We start from the raw sequence: 11,956 nt of genomic DNA, 5'->3' as shown, positions 1-11,956 counted from the left end.
CACCATAACATTTGACAACCAAACATCTAATACCACCATAGCATTTGACAACCAAACATTAATACCACCATAACATTTGACAACCAAACATCTATTACCACCATAACATTTGACAACCAAACATCTAATACCACCATAACATTTGACAACCAAACATCTGATACCACCATAACATTTGACAACCAAATATCTGAGACTACCATAACATTTGACAACCAAACATCTAATACCACCATAGCATTTGACAACCAAACATCTAATACCACCATAACATTTGACAACCAAACATCTAATACCACCATAGCATTTGACAACCAAACATTAATACCACCATAACATTTGACAACCAAACATCTAATACCACCATAACATTTGACAACCAAACATCTGATACCACTATAACATTTGACAACCAAACATCTAATACCACCATAACATTTGACAACCATACAATTCCACACCCACTTAACACCACTGTAACTTTTGACAAACAATTCCACACCCATTTAATAACACCACCATAACAGTTTGACACAAAGCTACTAGATAAAAGAATCTGGATATTATCTTCAACACAACTCTTTCGTTTCAGTCACATTAGGAGTGTAAAACAGCCTTCTTTCATCTCCGTAATCTCGCTGAAATATGTCCCTATTTTGTCCACTAGAGACGCTGAGATCATTATTCATGCGTTATTTACATCTCTCTACATTACTGTTATCTATTTTTTTCAGGCCTCCTTTTGTCTAGCATTAAAATATTACTTGGTACAAAATGCAGCTGCTATACTTTTAACAAGAAAGTTTGATCATATTACACCTATACTATAGTGTTGTTGCGGTGCATGGTGTAAGAATGATAACGTGGATGAACAAATGAATGACAAAATAAGTAAGATTGTGTGACAGAACAGCGGGAAAAGAAGACTGCAGAGAGACGATGATGTTAGCTGCCAGCGTGTTTATTGACAACTCAGTATGTGAGTGCAGTGTGTGATTACCTTAAAGAGATGGAGTGTGACTATGTGTAAGTATTATCCGAGCGTGGTCACCAGAGGGTGTTGAATGTGCGTGTTGAGATAGAGGTGGAAGTCCAAAAGAAGAAAAAGGCTTGGACGTCAGAAGGCAGGAGCGAGGTCTTGGTCCAGGGAGGCAAGAGGGAATCCAAAGTGGGTCCAGGTAGACGAAGAGGAAGCTGGAGGACGACACAACATGAAAGACCGTCAACTCGACAGGAAGGGAACACAGGGAGCAAGAAGGCTGGAGATGTGTTGGCTTACTTTACTGGTAGGAGAAACTACGTTCTGGCACCGGATCTTAAGACGCGCTGGCTTATGAAGGCTGGTTGCTCATCACCGGCAGGTGTGTTGATTGCAGATCTCTTGCAGAGGCACACCCGCAGCGGAGAGGGAACACCTGTTGATGTGCTCCGCCATGCACTCAGTCCGCACAGCAGGAGGAGAAGCAGGAACGTGACCCATAACACATTGTGTAAGACTTGTGTACTGTTGTAGCGCTGCAGGGTGTAAGAATGAGAAATGAGTCACATGAATGAATACATGGATAACATTAGGTAAGAGTTTTGCATTGCATAGCGGGATAAACCAATTTTGACCTTATCGATATCAAAAACTGAGGAAACAAACACCATGAGGACACAAATTAAATACATATTGACTTTGTATTGTAGATAACCAGACCCCAAAATTGACCTTGTAGATATCAAAAACCATGACACAAGATACATATTTACCATGTATTGTCAATGACAAGACCCCTAAAATTGACCTTGTAGATATCAAAAACCATGGTGACACAAATTAAATACATATTTACCATGTATTGTCGATGACAACACCCCTAAAATTGACCTTGTAGATATCAAAAACCATGATGACACAAATTAAATACATATTTACCACGTATTGTCAATGACAAGACCCCTAAAATTGACCTTGTAGATATCAAAAACCATGACAAATTAAATACATATTTACCATGTATTGACGATAAGACCCCTAAAATTGATCTTGTAGATATCAAAAACCATGATGACACAAATACATATTTACCATGTATTTTCGATGACAAGACCCTTAAAATTGACCTTGTAGATAAAAACCATGACACAAATTAAATACATATTTACCATGTATTGTCAATGACAAGACCCCCAAAATTGACCTTGTAGATATCAAAAACCACGAGGACACAAATTAAATACATATTTACCATGTATTGTCAATGACAAGACCCCTAAAATTGACCTTGTAGGTATCAAAAACCACGAGGACACAAATACATATTTACCAGGTATTGTCGATGACGAAACCCTTAAAATTGACGTTGTAGATATCAAAAACCATGACACAAATTAAATACATATTTACAATGTATTGTCGATGACGAGACCCATAAAATTGACCTTGTAGATATCAAAAACCATAATGACACAAATTAAATACATATTTACCATGTATTGTCTGACAAGACCCCTAAAATTGACCTTGTAGATATTAAAAACCATGAGGACACAAATTAAATATATATTTACCATGTATTGTCAATGACAAGACCCCTAAAATTGACCTTGTAGATTTCAAAAACCATGATGGCACAAAATACATATTTACCATGTATTGTTGATGACGAAACCCTTATAATTGACCTTGTAGATATCAAAAACCATGACACAAATTAAATACATATTTACCATACATTGTTGATGACAAGACCCTTTAAATTGACCTTGTAGATATCAAAAACCATGATGGCACAAAATACATATTTACCATGTATTGTCGATGACGAGACTCCTAAAATTGACCTTGTAGATAACAAAAACCATGACACAAAATACATACTGACCTTGTATTGTAGATAACAAAAACAATGACACAAATTACATACTAACCTGTATTGTAGATAACCAAACCCCCCAAAATTTCCCCTGTAGTTATTAAAAACCAGGACACAAATATACATATTTACCTTGTATTGTAGAAGACCAGAGTCCTTAAAATTGACCTTGTAGATAACAAAAACCATGACCAAAAGGAAATACATATTGACCTTATATTGTAGATGATCAAACCCCCAAAATTAAATTGACCTTGAAGATTAAAAACAAATTAAAATACATATTGACCTTGTATTGTAGATGACCAGACCCGCAAAAGTGACCTTTAAGATAAAAAAAGGACACTATTTAAATACAAATCGAACTTTGATTGTAGATGATCAGACCCCCAAAATTGACCTTGTAGTTAATAGAAACCATGACGACACAAAATACATAGACGTAGATATCAAAAACATGAGGAAACAAAAACAAATACATACTGACCTTTTATTGTATATGACCAAAACCCCCCAAATTGACCTTGTAGACAAAATCAATGGACACTAATACAAATTTACCTTGTATTGTAGACGACCTGACTTCTTAAAAATGACCTAATAAATAACAAAAACCATGACAAATAAAATACATATTAACCTTGTATTGTAGATATCAAAAACCATGAGGAAACAAAACAAAAAAAAGGCCCAAAATACATACCGACCTTGTAGTAACAAAACCATGAGGACAAATAAAATACATATTTTTACCTTGTATTGTAGATGACCTAACTTTTTAAACTTGATCTAATAGATAAAAACCATGACAAATGAAATACATATTAACCTTGGATTGTAGATATCAAAAACCATGAGGAAACAAAAAAAAAGGCCCAAAATACATACCAACTTAGTAGTAACAAAAACCATGAGAACAAAAAATAAAAAATTACCTTGTATTGTAGATGATCAGACTCTTTAAAATTGACCTTGTAGATAACAAAAAACATGACAAATTACATATTGACCTTGTATTGCAGATGACCAAACCCCACATAATTGACCTTGAAGTTAAAAACCATGACAAAAAAAAAAAAATACATATTGACCTTGTATTATAGATGACCAGACACTCCCCAAAATTGACGTTGTTAATAGAAACCATGACACAAATAAAATATACATTGACCTTGTATTGTAGATATCAAAAACCATGAGGAAACAAAAACAATGACACAATATACAGATTGACCGTGTAGTTAAAATACAAATTTACCTTGTATTGTTGATGAGACTCCTTAAAATTGACCTTGTAGATAACAATAACCTTGACAAATGAAATACATATTGACCTTGTATTGTAGATATCACAAACCATGAGGAAACAAAAACAGTGACACAGGTTAAATACATACCGACCCTGTATTGTAGATGACTAGACCCCACAAATTCACTTTGAAGATAAAAACCATTACAAAAAAAATACATTTACCTTGTATTGTAGATATCAAAAACCACGAGGAAACAAAAACAATGACACAAAACCCCCCACAAATTGACCTTGTAGTTAAAAACTTTGGTCATCTACAATACGAGGTAAATATGTATTTTATTCGTCAAAGTTTTTGTTGACTACAAGGTTAATTTGTGGGGGGTTTTGTGTCATTGTTTTTGATATCTACAATACAAGGTCAATATGTATTTTATTTGTGTCCTCATGGTTTTTGTTAACTACAAGGTCAATTTTGGGGGGGAAGGGGAGTCTGGTCATCTACAATACAAGGTAAATATGTATTTTATTCGTCAGACTCCCCTTCCCCCCCAAAATTGACCTTGTAGTTGACAAAAACCATGGACACAAAATACATATCGACCTTGTATTGTAGATATCAAAAACCATGAGGAAACAAAAACAGTGACACAAGTTAAATACATACTGACCTTGTAGTTAAAAACCATGACAAATAAAATACAAATTTACCTTGTATTGTAGATGAACAGACTCCTTAAAATTGACCTTGTAGATAACAAAAACCATGACAAATGAAATACATATTGACCTTGTATTGTAGATATCACAAACCATGAGGAAACACAGGTTAAATACATACTGACCTTGTAGTTAAAAACCATGACACAGGTTAAATACATACTGACCCTGTATTGTAGATGACTAGACCCCACAAAATTGACTTCTAAGATAAGAACCATTACAAAAAAATAAATTTACCTTGTATTGTAGATATCAAAAACCATGAGGAAACAAAAACAGTGACACAAGTTAAATACATACTGACCTTGTAGTTAAAAACCATGACAAAATACAAATTTACCTTGCACTGTAGATGAACAGACTCCTTAAAATTGACCTTGTAGATAACAAAAACCATGACAAATGAAATACATTTTGACGTTGTATTGTAGATGACTAGACCCCCAAAATTGACCTTGAAGATAAAAAAAAAAGATTAAAAAAAAAGAAAATATACATAGACTTTGTATTGTAGACCAGACTCCACAAAATTGACCTTGAAGAAACAAAAAAAGTGTAGTTATTTTCAATTATTGCACCCACACAAGGAACCATTACATCAGCCTGGGGTGCAGCCTGAGTGGAGAAACAAAAAAAAAAAAAACAGGGACACAAAAGGAATTTAGAACAAACATTTAAGACACATGAACACAAATCAAGTCATTTGCGGCAAAGAGGTGAGTTTTAAGTTGTGCTCTAAAAGTGTCCAGAGTGGTGGCGGACTTGACTTTCAGGGGGAGCTTATTCCATAGGCCAGGTACCATCATTGACAATGCACAGTCTCTCTTTGTCACTAGGTTTGACTGTGGGACCTTCAAGGTCATCTGGTTGTCAGATCTGAGGCAACGACCAAGCCTGGAGCTGATAGGTTGGTCCAGGAGATGTTTGATGTAAGCTGGGGTAAGACCACAGAGCGCTTTGAAGACATACGTAAGGATCTTAAATTTAACTCTGTGCTTCACCAGGAGCCAGTGAAGGGAGGAGAGGATGGGAGAAATGTGTTCCCTCATTTTTGTGCCTGTCACCAGCATTTTGTAGCAACTGCATGCTATATTTGGTCTTGTCAGTGACCCAAGCATAGAGGGCATTCCATTAGTCCAGTCTGCAGAAGATGAGCATGAACACGACCCTCTAAGTCACTGGGGGAGAGGACATACTTGATCTTGGCTATTGTGCACAGTTGGGGGGTTGGAGTTCCCGAACAGAAGAAATTCACTCTGTCATTGAGCTGCAGGAAATTTTGACATCCATTCTTTTATGTCCTGCAAGCAGTCCTTCAAATGGTCCAGTCCAGATGGATCGTCTGTCTTGAGTGGAAGATAGATTTAGTATCATCAGTGTAGAAATGAAAGGAAATTTTAAGGCGATGAATGACTTGGCTGAGGGAGAGCATGTAGATGGAGAACAGGATGGAACCCAGTATTGAGCCCTAGGGACCCCACAGGTGAGGTTGGCACAGCGGGAGGAATGTTTGGCTCTGTTCACAGAGAAGGTTCCGTTGTTGATGGAGGACGTAAACCAGCACAGGGCTATGTTAGTGATGCCAACCTCTTATTTCCCCAGATACACAATACATCTAACATTGGCCGGCCACACACACACACACACACACACACAAGCAGCAACTATCACCCCCCCGCCTCGGGTGAAGGTAATGTAACTATTGTAAACCAGACTTTCAAACCAAGGATGGCACAACATTTATTTAAACCCCAAAATGTCAAAAGGTGAACAACAACAAGAAAGCCAGCACCAACAGCTCTGCAGATGTTTGGTGATGCATGGAGAGCTAAGAACCTTTTGTAAATACATCTTACATAAAGCATCACAAGTGCAAAAATATTCACAGCGTACTTTTCAGCTTGGAGATCACAACTTTGAAATGTCCCAACACCCAGCTTTTGACAACCATAGTAGGGCCAAATCAGTGAGGGCAGGTGTGTTCACCTGTAGCAAACACTCAGCCCCACCTTCATTCATCCATCCATTTCCTACCACTTATTTCCTTTGGGGTCACGGATACCTATCTCAGCTACAATCAGGCCGGAAGGCGGTGTACACCCTGGACAAGTCACCACCTCATCACAGGACCAACTTAACATCACAAAATGAAAATGCTACGCCCACCCTTCTTTCTTTCTCTAACCCTACTTTGGTCATGTGCATTACGTTTTCATAACATGGTCACTACTGCCTACTTTGTCTTGTTATATTCTTATTTTACTGTTATATATATATATATTTTTTTTTTCCCCCCCATTGTTGCTTTTTATTTTTTATTCTTATTTTAATATTTCTCTATTGTGTTTCCCTTTAAACCCCCATTATTTACTTTTATTTAAATTGATCTCAACTCTGTACACTGCTGCTGGAATTTTAATTTTCCTGAAGGAATCAATAAAGTACTATCTATCTATGTTGACATTCACAAGATGCCTTCATGAAATTTATCTTTATCTCAGGACAAAAATAAACACTCCAAAACATATACATATGGAGCCTATGTATTGTTAATACTCATTGACAGGCTCCACACGTATGTATTATAAATGCTCATTGACATGCTCCACACGTATGTATTATAAATGCTCATTGACATGCACCACACATATGTATTATAAATGCTCATTGACATGCTCCACACATATGTATTATAAATGCTCATTGACATGCACCACACATATGCATTATAAATGCTCATTGACATGCTCCACACGTATGAATGTATGTATTGTTAATGCTCATTGACAGACTCCACATGCATGTATGTCTTGTTAATGCTTATTGACATGCTTGACATGACATACAAACATGTCAAGCCTGTCAATGAGCATCAACAATACATGTCAAGCATGTAAATGAGCATAAATAATACACACATTCATACATGTCGGGCCTGTAAATGACCATGAATAATACATACATGCCGCGCCTGTAAATGACCATGAATAATACATACATGCCGCGCCTGTAAATGAACATGAATAATACATACATGCCGCGCCTGTATACGAGCATAAACAATACATACATGCCGGGCCTGTATACGAGCATAAATACATACATGTCAGGCCTGTAAAAGAGCATAAAACGCAACATACATAAACATTGGCGTCGCACACGACCAACGCCAAACCAATTAGTCCGCCCTGAGATGGGTAGGTTTTGAGTTCAAACCCCGCCTGAGTCATACCAAAGACTATAAAAATGGGAGCCATTACTCCCCTGCTTGGCACTCAGAATCAAGGCTTGTAATTGGGGGTTTAATCACCCAAATTTATTCCCGAGCTCAGCCACCACTGCTGCTCACTGCTCCCCTCACCTCCCAGGAAGTGATCCAGGGTGATGAGTCAAATGCAGATAATTTTGCCACACCTAGTGTGTGACAATTATTGGTACTTGAACATTGGCCTCAGACTACCAACGCCAAACCAACATTAGCCTTGTCGACGACCGTCAGGAACAAGAGTGAAGCGTCTTGCTCAAGGACACAACGTACATGACGAGGTCAATAGAAGGTGGGAATTGAACCAGGAATTAAAACTAGGGGAGACAGGACCTTCTCTGTGGTCGGCCCTAAGCTGTGGAACACTGTGCCCCTCCATACTCAAACTGCTCCCGATGTGGAGTGTTTTAAGTCTCGTCTTAAGACCCATTTTTATTCTTTGGCTTTTAACACTACGTGAGTTGTGTGGTCAGAAAATATAATCCTTTAAGTTTACAATTCAGAAAGTTTTATGAAGCATAATTGTAAGCACACTACCACAAAACACAAATTGCTAGCCTCCGATGTTATGAACATTTTTTACAGTTGCATTGTATTGAAAATGAGGACATAGCAAAACATTTATTCCTTTAGTGGGAAAATATTTACATAGAATAGAATGTACTTTATTGATCCTTGGGGGAAATTCAACACCACAGTTCATTCACAAACTATGATGATAATAATATTATATATATATATATATCATTGTGAGCGAACTGTGGTGTTGAATTTCCCCCAAGGATCAATAAAGTACATTCTATTCTATGTATATATTTATTATTATTCATTTTTATTTTTATTTAGTCATTGGTGGAGCTTAAGATAGTATTCGAATGTTGTTTGTAATATTGTTGTGCCACACTTTGGAAACATTTTGTTTAAATGTGCTATATACGGTAAATAAAGTGGATTGGAAGAATCCACAGATTGCTGACACGGTCACTCTACCAACCACGCAGTCCACAAAATAAACCAAAAAAACATTGACTTTGTATAGGACATATACTAATAAATAGGGCTGCGAATCTTTGGGTGTCCCACGATTCGATATCGATTCTTAGGGTCGCAATTCGATTATAATTCGATTCTCAATTCACAACAATATTTTTCCAATTCAGAAGGATTGTGTATTCATTCAACACAGATTTCAGCAGGATCTACCCCAGTCTGCTGACATGCTAGCAGAGTAGTAGATTTTTAAAAAAAGCTGTTATAATTGTAAAGGACAATGTTTTATCAACTGATTGCAATAATGTAAATTTGTTTGAACTGTTAAACGTACCAAAAATATGACTTATTTTATCTTTGTGCAAACATTGGACACAGTGTGTTGTCCAGCTTATGAGATGCCATGTAAGTGAAAGCCACTGTGACACTATTGTTCTTTTTTATTATTTTTATAAATGTCTAATGATAATGTCAATGAGGGATTTTTAATCACTGCTTTGCTGAAATCATAATATTGATACTGTTAATCATTTTTGTTTCACTACTTTTGTTTTGTTCTGTGTGGTGTTTGTGTCTCCTCTCAATTGTTCTGTTTATTGCAGTTCTGAGTGTTGCTGGCTCAGCTTTGCTTTTGGAATTGGATTGCATTGTTATGGTATTGCTGTGCAGTGGTTTGTTGGGTTGATTAATTTAAAAAAAAATGTTTCTTTTTTTAGTAGATTTTTCTTAAAATGAGAATTGATTCTGAATTGCACAATATGAAAATCGTGATTCTAATTCGAATTGATTTTTTTTCCACACCCCTACTAATAAATATCGAAATCTATAAAGCCCACACACACCAAAAAGCAGCAACTATCACACCCCGCCTTGGGTGAAGGTCATGTAAGCATTGTAAACTGGACTTTCAAACCAAGGACGGCAAAACATGCAGTTTAACACTTTAACATTTATTTAAACCCCAAAATGTCAAAGGTGAACAACAACAACAACAAGAAGAAGAAGAAAGCCAGCACCAACATCTCTGCAGATGTTTGGTGATGCATGGAGAGCTGACAACTTTATGTAAATACACCTTAAACAAAGCATCACAAGTGTAAAAGTATTCACAGCGGACTTTTGAGCTTGGAGATCCCAACTTTGAAATGTCCTTCTAAACACCCAGCTTTTGACAACCATAGCTGGACCAAATCAGTGAGGGCAGGTGTGTTCACCTGTAGCAAACACTAATCAGTGAGGGCAGGTGTGTTCACCTGTAGCAAACACTAATCAGTGAGGGCAGGTGTGTTCACCTGTAGCAAACACTAATCAGTGAGGGCAGGTGTGTTCACCTGTAGCAAACACTAATCAGTGAGGGCAGGTGTGTTCACCTGTAGCAAACACTAATCAGTGAGGGCAGGTGTGTTCACCTGTAGCAAACACTAATCAGTGAGGGCAGGTGTGTTCACCTGTAGCAAACACTAATCAGTGAGGGCAGGTGTGTTCACCTGTAGCAAACACTCAGCCACACCTTGACTCTCTTAGCCAGCAGTTGAGAGCCATGGTGACTGACAGCTTGTCAGCAACTAAATGTGTCTTGTTTCTACATGTTGTGTTCCTAACATGTGCATGTTTGTCACTGACTAATAAATGTGTGTTTCTACATGTTGTGTTCCTAACATGTGCATGTTTGTCACTAAATGTGTGTTTCTACATGTTGTGTTCCTAACACATGTGCATGTTTGTCACTAAATGTGTGTTTCTACATGTTGTGTTCCTAACACATGTGCATGTTTGTCACTAAATGTGTGTTTCTACATGTTGTGTTCCTAACACATGTGCATGTTTGTCACTAAATGTGTGTTTCTACATGTTGTGTTCCTAACACGTGCATGTTTGTCACTAAATGTGTGTTTCTACATGTTGTGTTCCTAACACATGTGCATGTTTGTCACTAAACGTGTGTTTCTACATGTGTTCCTAACACATGTGCATGTTTGTCACTAAACGTGTGTTTCTACATGTTGTGTTCCTAACACATGTGCATGTTTGTCACTAAACGTGTGTTTCTACATGTTGTGTTCCTAACACATGTGCATGTTTGTCACTAAATGTGTGTTTCTACATGTTGTGTTCCTAACACATGTGCATGTTTGTCACTAAATGTGTGTTTCTACATGTTGTGTTCCTAACATGTGCATGTTTGTCACTAAATGTGTGTTTCTACATGTTGTGTTCCTAACACATGTGCACGTGCAGTGCAAATCAAACAATTTAAAAGCAGCAATAAAGCACACAGTAGAAGCATCAAGACAAACAATAGAACGCCAGTGTAAAAGAGCAAACTGTCACAGCAACACAAACAACTTTAAATCAGCAATAAAGCACACGGTAGAAGCATCAAGACCAACAATAGAACGCCAGTGTAAAAGAGCAAAGTATTACTCACTGCGAATAAAACCCGTCCGATCCACATCCGTCAAAAAAGAATAATGATGAAGCAGTGAAGGAGGGACTCAGGTGGAACTAAATACAACTAATTAAACGAGGAACAGGTGTGCAGACACGGAGCAGAGAGTAAAGGTGCCACAAAAGACAGAGAGCAAACAGGAAACAGTGAGAAAATAAGAGCAGCAGGACAGGAAGTGATTTCAAAGACAGGAAAAGCAAACATGATCAAAGTGTCAGTAGCACTTCTGACACATCTATATATATATTAGACCAGGGTCTCAGACACGTGAGATCTTATTTTGCGGCTCCGACGCTAATATGAAAGTTGAATGTTAGTGAGAGTTTGATATGAATGGTGCTTGACAGCGTTGTGGGCGGAGCTGAAGGAATCCACCAATCACGGTGTGCTATATGGCTCTCCAACAGTGACGTCACTTG

General features: G+C 37.4%; 1 long non-coding RNA gene across 1 annotated transcript; it reads right to left on the bottom strand.

Moving 5' to 3' along the window:
* Positions 1-985: 985 nt before the first annotated feature.
* On the bottom strand, positions 986-11,697 carry LOC133539242 (uncharacterized). Its single transcript, XR_009803220.1, has 3 exons — positions 11,517-11,697; positions 1,280-1,515; positions 986-1,194 (listed from the first exon to the last, which is right to left on the bottom strand). It is a non-coding gene; the product is annotated as an uncharacterized LOC133539242 (long non-coding RNA).
* Positions 11,698-11,956: the final 259 nt, after the last annotated feature.

The sequence above is a fragment of the Nerophis ophidion genome, linkage group LG20 (assembly GCF_033978795.1).
Source record: "Nerophis ophidion isolate RoL-2023_Sa linkage group LG20, RoL_Noph_v1.0, whole genome shotgun sequence".
Classification (NCBI taxonomy): Eukaryota; Metazoa; Chordata; class Actinopteri; order Syngnathiformes; family Syngnathidae; genus Nerophis; species Nerophis ophidion.
This window is presented reverse-complemented; position numbering and strand designations above follow the sequence as displayed.